This window comes from Gossypium hirsutum, chromosome A06 (assembly GCF_007990345.1).
Source record: "Gossypium hirsutum isolate 1008001.06 chromosome A06, Gossypium_hirsutum_v2.1, whole genome shotgun sequence".
NCBI classification, from domain to species: domain Eukaryota; kingdom Viridiplantae; phylum Streptophyta; class Magnoliopsida; order Malvales; family Malvaceae; genus Gossypium; species Gossypium hirsutum.
In genome coordinates this window covers 9,011,902-9,028,910 of record NC_053429.1, presented here as the reverse complement: position 1 = coordinate 9,028,910, position 17,009 = coordinate 9,011,902, and positions in this window count along the sequence as shown.

Sequence of the window (17,009 nt, the reverse complement as noted above, 5' to 3'; positions counted from 1 at the left end):
ACTTTTTCCAGGCAACCCGGGATGACATCTTATAGAATGTAGGGTTGAATGGATGGGTTGATTATATCCCTATCTAGAGTGATTGGTTGGAAGAGATTACAATTCTATTGAGGTGTGATGGGGGATGGAGATGGTATGTTGGCTGGATGGGTGGGTTATTTTATAACTCATTTGCACTCATATGCATCTGATTATATCTCTGTGACTGAATGTAACTATACTGCTCGATAAAGATGTCCGAATAATATGATTGACTGAACGTGATATTGTATTTAGATAGTTTCTGAGAAGGACTAAGGCCCCAACTGAAAACTGATTCTGATTCTGGAAATGGGCTTAATGTGACTACAAGGAATTACCGTTATTGTGTATGACAGAATCATATGACTGTAAAGTTACATATGGTTTGTATCTGTTTTGAATCAGTCTGTAAGTATGTTCTTTTTCCAAACTGCTTCTAGTTGCTTGGTTTCCCTTCTGTAGTGTAATTGGTTTGATCTCACACTGAGCTCGAGTAGCTCACCCCCTTTTCTGTTTCCCCTTTCAGGTACAGTTTTGGATTTTAGATGCTGGACACAGTAGCGGAGGTCTTGGGCGGTCTTGGTGGAAATCAAATATTAGTTTAAATTTTTAATTACTATTCAGTTTTTATTTTCGAACTATAAAGTTTATAATGCTATGGTACAATTTTAGTTTTAAATGTACATATATGCTTCTAGATTCCTAATAAAATATATCTTTTGGGAAATAAAATTAAAATCGATTGATTTTGTAAAAAAATTTCTTATGATCACTTCGGTGATCAATGTAACATTCTAATTCGATCTAAACTCCTAAACTAAATTTTGGGGTGTCACATATAGTGGTATCAAAGCTAGTTTTGTAAGAACTCGGCCTGTGTTTTCTACGTGGACGTGTGCGCATGCGCAAATAAATGGTTTTTAGAAACCTTTGAAAAAAATGTACCACTGAAAGTTGAAATGGTTTGAATTTGAAAATGATTTACGAAAATGAACTGTCTGAGACTCCGATACTGGTCTAGGTAGAAATTCGAAACTGAAATACTTGAATTTAGATTTAATACTGATTTTGTGTTTGTCTTCTGAAAGTATAAATTTTTACTGATATGGATTCTGAGGGTAAATAGGATCGTAAGGAGTCTCCTGCTTCTCCGGAACGTGGGACTGTTTAGGAGGAGGATGTCAATATGAGTCTGCCAACTTCAGGTAGCGATAATCCGACGGTTGGCACTGAGACATTAACCTTGTTAGTAAGGGAAGTGCTAGAGTAAGTGTTTGAGGCTAGGATAAGGGAGAATAGTGAAATGCTTCAGGCTAGATGCGCGGATTGTAGGAAGAAGAGAGATTGCAGTTCTTTAAGGTTGGAGCCTCGTCCTACGAAGCTTGCTAGGACGCATCCAAGTGATAGCAACGGTAGTACTAGTAGTGGTACGTTACGAGCATTGTAAAGGACGTCATTCGGGTGACTGCTGGAGAAAGTTAGGAGCGTCTCTTAGATGTGGATCTAAGGAGCATTGGGTTTGAGATTGTCCTCGACAATTTTGAGTCAGGTATAATTGGAAATGTTTGGATGTGTTGTTTGAGTATAGAAATTGTGTGTGCACAATTGTGTATCTGCTTCAATGGTTAAGTGTTCTAGGTGTATGTGAAAAGTCTTAGGTTCAAGCTTAGTGCGGTGGTGTTTTGGGGATTAGAGTGTGCAGCAAGAGCGTAGTGGTATAGTTTGTGATTTAGACTGTTTTAATAGTTGGAAATTTCGGGGACAAAATTTTTTTAAGGAGGGGTGAATTGTAACACCCCAAATTTTGGGCTTAGAAGTTTTGGGTTTTGAGCATAGAGACAGTGAAAAGGTTGTACTTAAGTGATTATTTGTGCAATTCAGTGTCAGAATGGGCCTGCTGGTATGGTGGTAGATTGTATGTTAGTGTACCTTGAGGTTCTAGGTTCGAACCTTCTTGTGGGCGTTTTGTGGAACTATTTTTAATTTTGTTAATTGATAATTTAGTTTAAGTTTTTAATTGATGTGAATTTATACTTTTTCATTTATTTTTATTTTGATGTTTATTCTTTATTTTTGGGTTTTTCACGATATCTTTCTCTCATTTTTCTCTCCCCATTATTTTTCTACTGTTTGTTTTTTAAAAAAAGTGATTCGAAAAGAACGTGTTGTCTTCGATTGCTGGAAGTACGCTCATTTGTCATTTTTTTTATCGTCGAAGCAGGTGTGGGTTCCCAGCCTTTTTCCTTTCTAGTTGTGAATCCTAATCCAACTTTGTGAATAGTCGATTGGGGATGGAATATTGTTGTTTTATGCTTGATTTGTGTGGGATTTTGCATATTTTTTATCTAATATGATTTGGGAGGTGTTTTGAGGCTGGAAACGGTGTGTGTCTAATATGGGGCCTAGGGATTCCACACAGGCGTGTGTTACAGGATACACGGCTGTGACTGATGGCCACACGGGGGTGTAACACCTTCACACGATTGTGTCTGCCCTGCACCTAATATAAGTGAAATGGAACAATGAGTTACACAGCCAGCTCACACGGTCGTGTCTTTGCTTCACACGGGTATGTGCCCCCGTCACACGACTTTGTGTTACCCTACACATAAGCATTTTGACCCCCACACGGCCTAGTGTATCCCACACGGCCGTAGCACACGGGCGTGTGTCCCTATCTCGCCAAATTATTTTTAGGTCAAAGTTACTTGTAATTGCTGCTTTGTATGATCTAGCCCTTGGTTAAGCTCTAGTGAGGGTGCTTATGACTCTGATCTGAGTTTGAATAATGTGTTATTTGTGATTGGGTATATGACATGTTTGATTCTGAACCCGATTAACTGGGTGAGTGTGTGTGTGCAACTGGTTCTTTCTGATTGATTGGATGTGAATGTCTGCTTCTGATTAATTATCTGAGACTAGTATTCTGGTTGTGTACATTTGACTGCATACATATATACATATGCATAAACTATTTTGGGAGGGATTGTGAAGAGAAGGGAGTCTGATCTGATCTGGCAGCTGCTCTACTAGTTATTACTGATAACCCCTAGTACTCAGAGGGTTGTAGGCGGTCCTAATACCCTGAGGGTCGTGAACATTATTGGCAACGGTATAGTGGATTACCGTATTGCAATGTACCGCATTACACAGTACAGCTGTACCTCGGTTTACCGCATTACACAGTACAACTTATACGCTAGCTTTGCTGCGTAATATATCTCATCTGGCAGTTCATACTGCATGTCTGTACCGTAGTCTTTCGTATGGCACTATACAGCTTACTGATAGCCCCTAATACCCAGAGGGTCGTGGGCATTCCCAATTCTCTAAGGGTCGAGGACAATGCTGATGTCTATCATTGTCGAGCAACCCAAGATGACATCATATGGAGTGTAGGGTTGGATGGATTGGTTGATTATATCCCCATCTAAAGTGATTGGTTGGAAGAGCTTACAGCTCTATTGAGGTGTGATGGGGGACGGAGATGGTGTGTTGGCTAGATGGGTCGGTTATTTTATAACTTATTTGCACTAATATGTATCTGATTGTATCTGTGTGACTGAATGTGATTGTACTGCTCGATAAAAATGTCCGAATGATATGATTGACTGAACGTGACATTGTATTTAGATGTGATTAACATATTGACTGTAAGGCACATGTGCCTAAGAGGATTCTGTAGATAAGATTGCTACTGTCCGACTGAATAGTTACTGAAAGGGACTAAGGCCCCAACTGAAAACTGATTCTGATTTTGGAAATGGATTTAGGCCTAGTTTGTAACTACTGACAGAGCCATATGACTGTAAAATTACATATGGTCTGTGTCTATTTTTAGTCGGTCTATAAGTATGTTTTTTTTTCTGAACTGCTTCTAATTTCCTAGTTTCCCTTCTGTAGTTTAATTGGTTTGATCTCACACTGAGCTTGAGTAGCTTACCTCCTCTTCTGTTTCCCCTTTTAGGTACAGTTCTAGATTATGGATGCTGGACAGAGTACGCGGAGGTCTTGGGCAGTCTTGGTGGAAATCAAATATTAGTTTAAATTTTTAATTACTATTTCAGTTTTTATTTTCGAACCGTAAGGTTTATAATGCTGTGGTACAATTTTAGTTTTAAACGTACATATATGCTTCTGGATTCCTAATAAAATATATGTTTTGGGAAATGGAATTAAAATCGATTGGTTTTGTAAAAAAATTTCACACGATCACTTCGGTGATCAATGTAGCATTCCGAATTCGGTCTAAACTCCTAGACCAGGTTTTAGGGTGTTACATTCCATTAGGCACGAGGCCAACAACTTCTATGTCTATGCATTTTTATTGTAAATTGCCATAGCCATTGCTTAGAATAAAACTTTCAATGGTAAAATAATAAAGTACATAAATTGTAACAGCCTGATTTTTTGTACTGTCAAAAATAGTGATTTCAAGACCACAATTCCAAGAGTGAGTTAGTAAATATTATTCATTAATATTTACAAGCTTATTATAGTGTTATATTAATCCTTGATTTGATAGTTGGTTGAATTGGTTAGTAATGTTGATGTACGAGGTCAACCATAAGAATTATTGACTACCTAGTTAAATGTATTTCATAAGAATTGATCAAGGTGTTATGTGGTAATTAGCCACATTTGCCTAGTAATGAAAGATTAGTATTGGCTATTTAAGTAGAAATCTTGAGTGGATGGAAATAGAGTTTCATTCTCATCTTCCTCTACCAAAAGCATCTCCATTAAAGAAGAAAGAACAGCTCTAGGTATTCTTGAACAATCGACTTTGCATGTAATTATTTTCAATGTCCATTCTTCATGAATTTTATGTTTTTGAGATCATTGCATCTTGATTTAGCTAATTTCTATGCGTAATTTCAAAACTATTAAAATTTGAAGGGTTGTCATTGATGAATTGAAAGTATTAAGGTATAGATCAAGATCCAAATCAACTAGTAGATAATATAGGAAAAGGAAAAAAAATGGATTAATCTCTGATATTCTACTTTTGTTGTTGTACCAGGTAAGTTCATATGGTATTATTATGTTTAATTATAAATGTTTGAGTTTGAATGTATATAGAAAATGTTAGCAAATTGGCACATAAGGTAAGAAAAGTATTGAATGGTACAAAAGAATATTCAGATATGTATATGGAGCTCGAATGAATAAAGGATAAAATTGGCATACCAATAGGGCTATTACACATAACACGGGTTGTACAAAAGATGTGAAGAAGATGAAGGAAGTTCACTGATGTTACAAGAATCCAATATTTGTTGCGGATTTCCAATTTTATCTCTACAGAGAAACTAGCGTGTTATCAAATGGAATAGATCTTCTGAGCAAACTGGTGTTTATTGGATGGAATAACTCTTATGAGCAAACTGGCGTGTTGTAGTTTGTTACTCACGTATCCATTTCTATCCATGAAAATTCATCGGGCTAAATAGTTAAAGTGAATGTGTTATTGATTTTATGGTGAAATATATATTGGAAAAAGGTATGAATGCTTAATGGAATGACTTGTGATTTAATGGTACAAAATAAATGGAAAATGTTACATGATTAAATGTGATACACTCACCTTATACATGTGAAATGTATATTAGTTAAGTTATTTATATTAATGTTTTGCGAGGTGAGTTTTATGTTTAAAAACCTATGAACTTACTAAGCATATTTAATGTTTACTCTGTTTCATTACTTGTTTCTTGTAGATAATATTTTGCGGAACTCGGCAGGCGGATAAACCTACAACCTACACTATCTAGCTCCTATTTCGGTAGATTTATTTTAAATTCTACACTAGGTCAAGTGGCATGTATATAAGTTGAATAGTACACAATTTTATTTTGAAAACTGAATGGGAATAGATGATGGTACTTATACGTAAAAATATATATAGATGATTTTTGCTTATATGTATGACAAAGATAAATAGTTTGCTTGATTGAAAACAAACACATCTTCTAAATGTGTTAATTAAATTTTAGTTACATGGCGGATTTATAAATGAGGTATGTTAATTGGATAATATTTAATATAATCAAAACTGCGAACAATACTTTATACGAGCATTTATGGTGAACTGACGTGGCAGTTATGACTAGATACGAGTAGTCATGGTGTGTAGACTATATGCAAGAAATATGGCATACTATCTTTTGTGTTTTATTGGCAAACAGTCATTTGTCAGGTAGGTTTTTGGCGAAACCTCTTTTTGTGTTGGGCCATCGGCCTAGTTTCACATACTAGGCCCAATTCGACCGATTTTTGGGTCTTATCTGGATTTTGGGCTCCCAAGCCCAATTTACCATCTCAAGTCCAATTTTCAAGTTCAATTATACATTAGGCCAATTATTTGACTTGAAAATTAATTTCCAAAAATATCATGTTAGTTTTAATTAATTTTATTAATTTAAATTTATTTGATCAAAATTAATTTTCTCAAAAATCACTTAGATTTTCCAAATTAAATTTTCAAGAAAATTTTTTAATCAAATTCTCTAGTTGAACAATTCTTACGGCCGCCAAATTTAATTCCACATCGAACAAATTGACTCAATTAAATTATTTCCAAAGTAGTAGAATTTTCTTTTGATTCAAATGCAATTCGATCAAGTTTTTGTTGAGCTAGCGGAGGGACCAATCGGACATATACAATTAGGCTCTAATAATTACAATTATGTCCACAAGTATTGTTGCAAATTATTTGCAATTACTTAATTATGAAGTCAGTCCACAAGAAGTATCATGATTGAAAACTCTTTATCGTATACTCTTTACGAAAGTAGTTCATCCAAATGCTTTGTCCAATGACCTTGTCATGTGTGCGTTACCTTTATATGATATCCTTGATTCCTTTGAGTTAAATTCGTTCACTCAATACAATCATATTTTATCTTATTGTCACCTTTATGTCTTCTTAATGATTAATATGATCATTGTCAACAAATGACTGTGATAAATTCATCTTTTGAGAACAAGCAACTCGTGGCCACGTTCCATATTTATTAATCCATACAATACGAATGAGAGGATACCATTAACTCTTTAATTGAGTTATGAATTCCACTGTTACTAGTAAAGTCATGCCATACACAAGTCATGTACCCAACATGCTAGCTATCAACTCGATCATCTTTAGAGCATAACCTCCACTTATATCAAAGCACATGAGTTACTTACACATGGTCAGTGACTAACTCAGGATTTAGGTAAATCACACCATCAACGTCACAAGTGAATTAATTTACAAATGAATTCAAAATTAATTCATCTTGGGTCCAGTCCAATGTATCGTTCTGCCAATGAATACATCTATGTCTCTACCCGTGGAATCAACTGCCCCGATAGACAAGACTAGCCATCTCGTCAATTAGAATTGTAGATGACATAATAATCCTTCTCAGTATTTGAATTAAATGCTCACTTTGATTCTTTTACGGGATTACAGACTCGTTTAGATTATCTATTGAAGTAAGTTGTTTTTCTTGCAATGTAAATATTTTTACAATGCCACTTATCATCAGTTTGAACTTAGACAATCAATGAGCTAATATTTGTTTGTCACAATTTCGTTATGCATGTAAAATATGAAAGACAAAAATACAAAGGACATAATAGTGAAATGCGAAATTAACTTTATTGATTTATTCATCATCAAATAAACATTTACATGTTTACTACAATATTGACACATTTCCCAATAGTTCATTCACAACGTATTTTAGTCAGCAATTTATCTGCATGACTAGTGATTTATCCAGAACGTACTAATATCTTTTATCTGTACCGACGAATGGTTTATCCACCTATATTCTTATCGTTAGTAGTTTATCTGCATGACTAGTGATTTATCCACAACGTACTAATATCTTTTATCTGCACCGAGGAATGGTTCATCTGCCAATATTCTTATCATTAGTAGTTTATCTGCAATGGCCATTGGTTTATCCACAACATACTAGCAGCTTTTATCTACACTGATGAATAGTTCATCCACCATATTCTTAGCATTAATAGTTCATCTGCAATGATCAATGGTTCATCCACAACATATTAGCAGCTTTTATCTGCATCGATAGATGGTTCATCCACCAATATTCTTATCATTAGCAGTTCATCTGCAATAACCAGTGGTTCATCCACAATGTACTAGCAGCTTTTATCTGCACCAATAGATAGTTCATACACCAATATTTTTATTGTTAGTGGTTCATCTGCAACAATCAGTGATTCATCCATAAAGTGGTGTAAAGGTATAGGAGTTCTGGGGAACTCTTACTGTGATGTGTAGCGGTGTTGGGTAGGATATTTTTTGATAAACTGAAATTGCATTTTTTCTTACGCATTTACATGGCTGTGAATACCAAGACATTATATTGATGAGTTTATCTAAAATATTGATATTCTGAATTACAATTCAATTGTGATTTATTCTATGAGTCGTTATTATGTATGATATGTCTACCGTTTGCACTAATTTCCTTATGATTGAACTCACACTAAGCTTCATAAGCTCACTCCGCCATTATCTCCATCTTTACTGATCAACCAGATTAGGATGCAGACTTAGAATACGGAGGGCTCGGCTCAAATTAATTTCAATTAAGAAGTATTTTAAATTTACTATTAATTTGTAATTTCTATTATTTTGGGAATTGTATCGCTTTATTTGAATTGTGCCATAAGCTTCGATTTTGGGATTATTTAGCATGCGTGATATTTAATTTGAATTTAGGATGATGAAACCCAGATTTAGAATTAATTTTACATAAAACTATTCTGATTTTACTTGATTAAAACTAAGTTGAATATCACTTTTCCGTTGCTAGTTTTTCAATTAAATTTTGAAGAATAAATAAATTGGAAATTAACTAAGTTTCCAAAAGTAAGTCACCGTTACAAAGAAAATATTTTACTTAATCGGATTTTTGTTAACTCGTGAGTTTTCTGAAAGTGGGTTAAGTTTTCTTCTAAGATAAACAAATGTTTTAAATTAACTGTTTTATAAATGTCGATAGCTTTTTGGGTCTATTCAGTAGCCAATGTAATCTGTCGAATTCAGACTTAACGTCTAGGCCAAGTTGGAAAGGTTACAATATTGTATCCTTTAATAAAACCCTTTGAATTTTACTTATATAACATTACTTAGAATTGGGTTTATAAGAACCAAAATAAGAGACTGGGCATATGTGCACGAAAACTGAGCCCGAAAGCTCAATCCAATGTAAATTGGTCAAATATCCCCCTTGCGTGCAATACGAGGCCTGAACTTTTTTTTTTTACCTTTCTATTTTTTATTTTTTATTTTTTGTTAAACAAACTTATCTAAAATTTCATGATTTTCTCACCAACTAACATCCAAATTTTCTAACATGCATATTTTTCTAAATTTTGGCATGCATGGACCTATAAATATCATGCATTGTCGGTCTTCAAATCATCAATCAGAATGCATTCCTCTCCTTTCTCGAAATTCTCTCATTTCTCCCTTCCTCTTCCATCTAGTTACGTACTTTTTGATATGTTCTTCCTACGCCTTGTTTCCCTTTAAAAACGAAAGTGTTTGCTGAATCTTGAGAGATATGCAACCTGTTAAATATCTTTAAGAACAGTGATAACCATGCCTCAAGCATCGAAATCACTCTTCTATTTTCGACCCCATAATTCCAATAGAGTTTTTAATTTGAATTGAAATTTGGTTGTGACACTTAATATTTATAGCGTTTAATTTATTGATATTATATAATTCTATATAATGACAGTGACTTGGATTATGATACATTACCAAAAGTTTTTAAAATAAATTCATGTGATTTCATTTTTACTAACATAATATTAGGTCAACTAGTTGTATGTGAAATTTTAATTTGTCAATTATTTGAATATAAATCCAAATATAAAATAAAAATAACATAATAAATATAGACGGGTATTGTGTTAAATATTTATAAATATGAGTATGCTTGATAAAATTCAATACTCATATTTTTTTTATATACTTCATGATTGTTTTACAGTCCATGTTCGAAATTCGTAATTGTCCCCCCAACATTATCGTCTCCAAAATTCAACACATAAATATGATGTTAATATTATACATAAATCCAACTCAATTCAAGACAATGCAACCCATAAATACCTCTAACCAGTATATATTATTAAAAATTCAATATGCTAATAAGATTTAACTCACGCGGTTGGGTACAGATTATAGAACTAATTATCATTGTAATTTAGAGAATGTTAATGACAGTTCCTTGGTAATTTTTCTTCAGGGTGTAGGATCATTGGGACCCAAAAGTAGAGCATGTTCTCACAATAAAATGAAGAATAAATACTAAAACATTTTAATTTCCTGAAGTAAATATAATAATAATATTATGGTGCCATATGGTAACCGTAGGCATGGAAAATGTGAGTTGCTCTTGCTCACACAAATATGCACTCTGAAATTCTAATGAGACCAATCGCCATACGCAATCACCTTGGCCGCCTATGAAACAAGAAGAAGAAATATACATACAAATTCACCCAACATGGCAAGTAAAAGAAATATCATTGTTTTCACTTTTTGTTGGATTGGGCAACTTTATCCATTTGCAATAACGACAAGCCATGTTGCCGTTTCTAATTTTTGAGGTATAAATGAAGTAGATAGGGATAGCTAAAGAAAACCCAGTTTCTCCACAAAGAGACAAGCAACATTGTTGAATTCCTTGACTCTACTTGCCAACTCATTTCGCATTATTGCCTTCTAAGAAGCATGCAACAAACAAGACGTGGGGCAAGGAAGATTAAGAAAGGAAATATGTCAGAAACTCTAATACATCAATCCTTATCCTATGAAGAAAGAGAAGGAACAAACAAACCGACCATGTGGATTGTCCATGCACATGGGCATGCAATGCAATGTAATGGTAAAAATATTATAAAAATTTCTGTATTAAGGGTTCAAAAAATGGTAAATTAATCTTTATACGTTGGATCAAATAGTAAATTAGTTTTTTATATTAAAAATTTTATCAATTTTTAATGTTAAAATTCGTATGATTGATAAAATATACAACAGTTACACATAGGGTGTCACGTGCAATTCATATTGACATACATACATACCAATTTTTAACAGTAAAAAATAATTACATTTTTAACAAAAGACTAATTTACTCTTTAATCTAATGTAAAAAAATTAATTTTTTATTTCTAAATAAACAAAACAAAATACAATTAACTTTCTAATTAAAAAACTTCACCATACTTTTATCAAAATCCAATGCATATATTAGTTTCCAAGTTTAAACAGAAGGTGTAAGCAAACTCTGTACTTCCTGATATATGCACATCAGATGTGTACCACATATGTGATGATTGATGACTATGCATATTCCCCCACTTAGATGGGAACAAATAATATATATCTTTGGTGAAATTGGTGCTTACATCACAGGGAAATTTTATCTTTCTTTTTGGATTTGGGTGACAATCTGACAGGTAATGTGGACCTGCTCCACTTCCCAAAGATGGATAACAGATAATGTTATTGACATTAAATTGTCATCACTTCGATATAATTTACCCTGTAATGTAGATATTATACAATACAAATGGTCCCATATTTAAACCAATTTTTTCTACTTTGCTTTCATCACATGGGCTGCCACTTGCCAGATCTGAATATATTGGTGTATTTATATACTATTATAATAATCATATATACGTAAATATTTTACAAGTATTTTAAATTGTATAAATTTAAAACTTAACTTATATTCAATTCTTATATATTTTTAAATTTTAATTATAAATTTATATTAAAATTCTGTATCTTTCAACATTCAAATTTGAGTTATATCATATCATACTTGAGATTTCTCTGAATTTATATCAACTTAAATTTATCATATGCAAGCTTTATTAGAATATATTTTATAATTTGAATTTGATTATATTTTGTATATACTTGCAAAAGAAATTTTAAAAATAAATAAATGAATTCGTCTGGGCTCTTACCTTGGTTAGTCTTTTCTGAAGTTTTCTATTTTATGAACTATCAAAAAAAATTAAAAATTAAAATAATATTTAATTCTTGAATTTGATTTTTTTATTTATATTAGTTTTAAAACTTGATAATTTTTTTTTTAAAATTTGATCCTTGAACTTAGATTTTTTAAAGTGTGATAATATAGTATTCTAAAATTATATTAAATCATCACTTAAAAATTTTAAAAATATAAACAATACAAAATATTAAAAATTAAAAAAAAGTTAATTTATTTTTAATTTTTATAAGATATGATACAATTTTATAATGCCAAATCAATCGTACTTTTAATTTGAAAATTCTACCAAGAGTCAAGATAAATAAAATAAAAATAAAAGAACATAAAAAATTGAAATTTATCTCAAATAATAAAAAAGTGTTTTCCAATTTTATTGATTTATTTGTCCATTTCTAAGGTTTTTTTTTAATTTTCTTTCTTTTTTTACTGAATTGTCTCACATCAGCTTATATCTGATTAATCAATTTTGAGTTTTACCTTTCAAATGATTAAATGGATCGTAAACTGTTGACCAAAATAATAAGAAAACTTTTTTCATAAATTAAACTAACACTTTGTGGGTATTTCTTTAGTTGTTCCTACTTGATATTGATTTTGTGGGTATATTTCATGTATTTATGAAGACTAATATTCAAGGTGTTTATTATTATGGTTACCAATAATGTTAAGTTATTATTTGATATATTAGTAATGTAGTTTTTAAATTTTATAATTGGATTTAAGATGCTATCATATATCTTTAATTAATATTTAAAAAAAAGTAAAAAATTAAATAAATAAAGCACATGATTTTACTTCTTAAGTTCAAGGGTTAAGGAATTTCATCCAATCAAATAATAATCCATAAGGTTATTTTTAACGTTTGAAATTAATTTCTTTTATTTTTTTTAAAAAATATAATGTGTTTAATTTATCATTACATCTAAATATTTTTATGATATGAACAATAATTTACAGTTATAGATATCTAAAAAAATTGTACCAATGGATTAAGTATTTCATTAAAAAATAAAATATGAGATTCTTAAGGTTTTTGGAGATTGAATATGATAATGTGGATAGGTACTAGAATTTTGGTTGATATATATATATATATATATATATATATTAATCTTCAAAAGTAGAATTTATTTGTTGATAGGGATAATCTAATAATTAAATCGATAGTTTACTTATTAAATAAAAATCAATATCATCATTGATATAGACTTTATCATTAATTTGTTTAAAGATTAAAACTCCCTCCTATTATTGACTTCAAAGGAACCTAGTGTATATCTTAAACAATATAAAATTTAAAACTTTAATATATTAAGTAAGCATTTATTCTTAGATACTCTTTTTTTTTTGAAAGATTATTCATCGATAGTTATTTTTGAAATTATTTTATTTTAATTAAATTAAGAATATATATTTTTAAATTTTAATTATAGGTTTTGATCATAACTATTTTTTGTGATACAATATTTAGAACTATTTATAACTCTTCTTCAACTCATAAATAGGAGGATAATGCACTTCAATGCATCCGAACCTACATCCTCCTGCATTGATAACAACGCCCATACCAATCAAGTTAAGACTTAATAGATAATATTTTTAAATTTTTAACCAATTCATTTTATGTTGATGTGAACGTTGACATGAAAAAATAATATAATAAAATTTTGCTTATTTAGACAAACAAATTTAAAAAATACTTTTATCTTTTACTTTAATACATACAAAAATGTTATTAACTACAAAATATTTAATTTAAATCTCTAGAGTGCTAGTTTAATCTATCAAATTGAAATACATAACAAAATAATAATAATAAAGATCAACCTGCTAAAATATTTGTTATCAACCTTTAGAAGCTAATATTCAAAAGTCATTGCTTAAAACAGTGTTGTTTGGTTGAGATTTGAGATATGAAAGTGAGAGGCTCTCAACCATTGAATATGATATTTCTTTTTCAAATTTAGTAAATTAAAATTTTTATACCTTTTATAGCTCTCATAAATGAGCAACCGTGTCATGATGAGAGTAGTGTGGAAGTAAATGTTGTCGCCAAGGCATTAAAAACAATCGTCACATTAACTTCAAATCCCATCAATGTTTTCAATTTTTCAAGTTCACCAATTTTGGAAATGATCATATAAGAATACATCATGACAATTGTTGAGAAATATGTTTATATTATAGTTAATATGTAACTATTTTCTATCTATTTAAACAATGAATAAAAAAATTAAATTAATTTTATATTTTATTATTATATTTTTTATATTTTGCATGCACAGTGAAATTGTATAAACAAATATTAACTTATTGATTATTTAAGCTCAAACTAAAGATAAGTTGCATTGTAAAAACGTTTACATTGCAATAAAGATAACTTACTTCAGTAAATAATCTAAAAAATAAGTCTGTAATCCTATAAAAGAATCGAAGTGAGCATTTGATTGAAATACTAAGAAGGATTATTATGTCATCTACAATTCCAATTAGGGAGATGGCTAGTCTTGGCTATCGGAGTAGTTAACTCCACGAGTAGAGACTAATATGTATTCATTGGTAGAATGATACATTGGACTGGGCTCAAGATGAATTAATTCTAAATTCATTTGTGAATTAATTCACTTGTGATGTTCATGGTGCGATTTACCTAAATCCTGAGTTAGCCACTGACCATGCATATACAACTTATGTGTTTTGATATAAGTGAAGGCTTATGCTCTAAAGATGATCGAGCCTATAGCCGGTATGTTGGGTACATGACTTGTGTATGGCATGACTCTAATAGCAACAATGGAATTCATAGCTTAATTAAAGAATTAATGATATCCTCCATGTAACGCCCCCAAAATTTTAAGTTTTAACTGGGAAAAATCTGCTGTAATTAATTTTTATATTTCTGGTTCTGTGTTCTGCTTCTATGTTTAAAGTCTGGGGTTTGAATTACATTATCAAAGTTTTATTGTTTTTAAAACAACCCAGAAGCAAGCTTCGCTCGCTTAAGTTCAATTCGTTGTGTTATTGTGACAATAATAAGCCTGCTAGTTCACTGGTTAAGCATTTGTCTGTATTCTGTCTGGTACCGAGTTTGAATCCCATCGTATGCATTAGAAGGTATTATTTTTGGCTATTGCCGAAAGAAGGTGGTTAACCTTTAAGAATCTGAAAGTTCTTATTTTCTTCTTGTACGTTACTTTTTCTCTTTTCTTCCCTTCTTTTGTTTTTTTCATTTACTCTTTTGAACTTCGATTTTTCTCCAGTTTTGGAACAATTCGGTGCTTTTTGTTAGGTCGTCGGAATATTGAGGATAAGTATTTTCGTCTTCTACTTTCAATGCGAATTCTGTGGTGTCAACAAAAGTTGTCAAAATGGTTTATTCGAAGTAGGTTTTACCAAGTGGTGGAATGTTGTTAATTGATTGTTTGCTTGTCTTGTTTAGGCAATAAAATCGCAAAAGACTCTAACCCTCCGTTTTAGTACGATATATTACATCTTGAGCAATGTGAGTGTATGAATTAGAAGAGGTTAATGTCGAAATTCTCGACAAGTTGTTGTTAGATTAATGTAGTGAGAATATGGAATTGATTGTGAAATTTTGGTTGTGAAATGATTAATTAGGGTCTGGAAAGTCTCCGAAACAATTTCCGACAAAGCAAAATCAGGTGCGTAACGAAATTTTCAAGTTTTGCAAGTTTCGGGTCGCCAAAAATAGTGGCTGTCAACGCCACATGGCCAAGCACACGGGAATACATCCAGGCACATGGGCGTGCGGCTAAGCCTGTGAGCCACACGGGCATGTGGTAGGTCATCCAATCGGCCGTGTAACTCATTGTTTTTGAATTAGGACCACATGGGCTAGCACACAGGCATGTGTCTAAGCCGTGTATGGTCAAATAGTGTAAGGTTCACACAGGTACAAGATACGGCCGTGTGCCTAAGCTGTGTAATTTGTTGTTTATGGATTAAGGACCACACAGGCCAGCACACGGAGGTGTGCTTAGGTCGTATGAGTCACATGGGTAAGGACACGACCGTGTATCCAAGCCGTGTAATTATCTGTTTATTGATTGGTAGCACACGGGTACACGACACGGGCATGAAGCGGGCCATGTGAGTCACACGGGTAAGGACATGGCCGTGTTCAAACCATGTGACATTTATTGTGGTTTAGAAACCCATTTTATGACCGTAACCATTGTTGTGACTGGTATTGATTATCTGTGACTTGTTTGATATGAGATGAGATACAATGAGAAATTATTGTTAATATACAAGTGATATCTAACTGATAAATCTGTGAGTGTAATGTTAAATTTTGTGTTCTGAATATGTTAGATTGGAGAAGTGCGAAGAAGGAAGTATTATGTTCTGAACTGTGGTTTAACCACTTTCTGATTGAATCTAAATTTGGCGTTTAATGCAAAATGTGTTATCATCTATGGTGTGATTCTGTAACGTGTCAAACTGACACATTGCGGTGTGTAGGGATGGATGGACATTGAACATCTTTAATGGTGTGTTGGGTTGGTTGGAGACAGTGTGTAGTGGTTGAAAACTAGGAAAAACTCTTGTGAATCTATTATTCTATCGGATTATGCATGATGATAAACCACTACTGTTCATATATGTTATCTGAGTATATTTAAATCTGCTCTATAATAAGATTGTGAATATTAGAACTTTTTAACATTCTGAATAAGGTCACTTCATGATCGTATTAAGTTGAATTACTTATTCTTGGTTACGCATTGAGTTTACGACTCACTTTGTTATATTTGGCTTTTAGGTGACCCACCGAACTGAACGGGATCGATGTCGTGGCAGCTTGGTCAACTAAATTAATCTATTTTGCTTAATATGAGATTATGTTGCTAATATGTTATGGATTTATGATGTTGGAGCACCAAAACCTTTCGG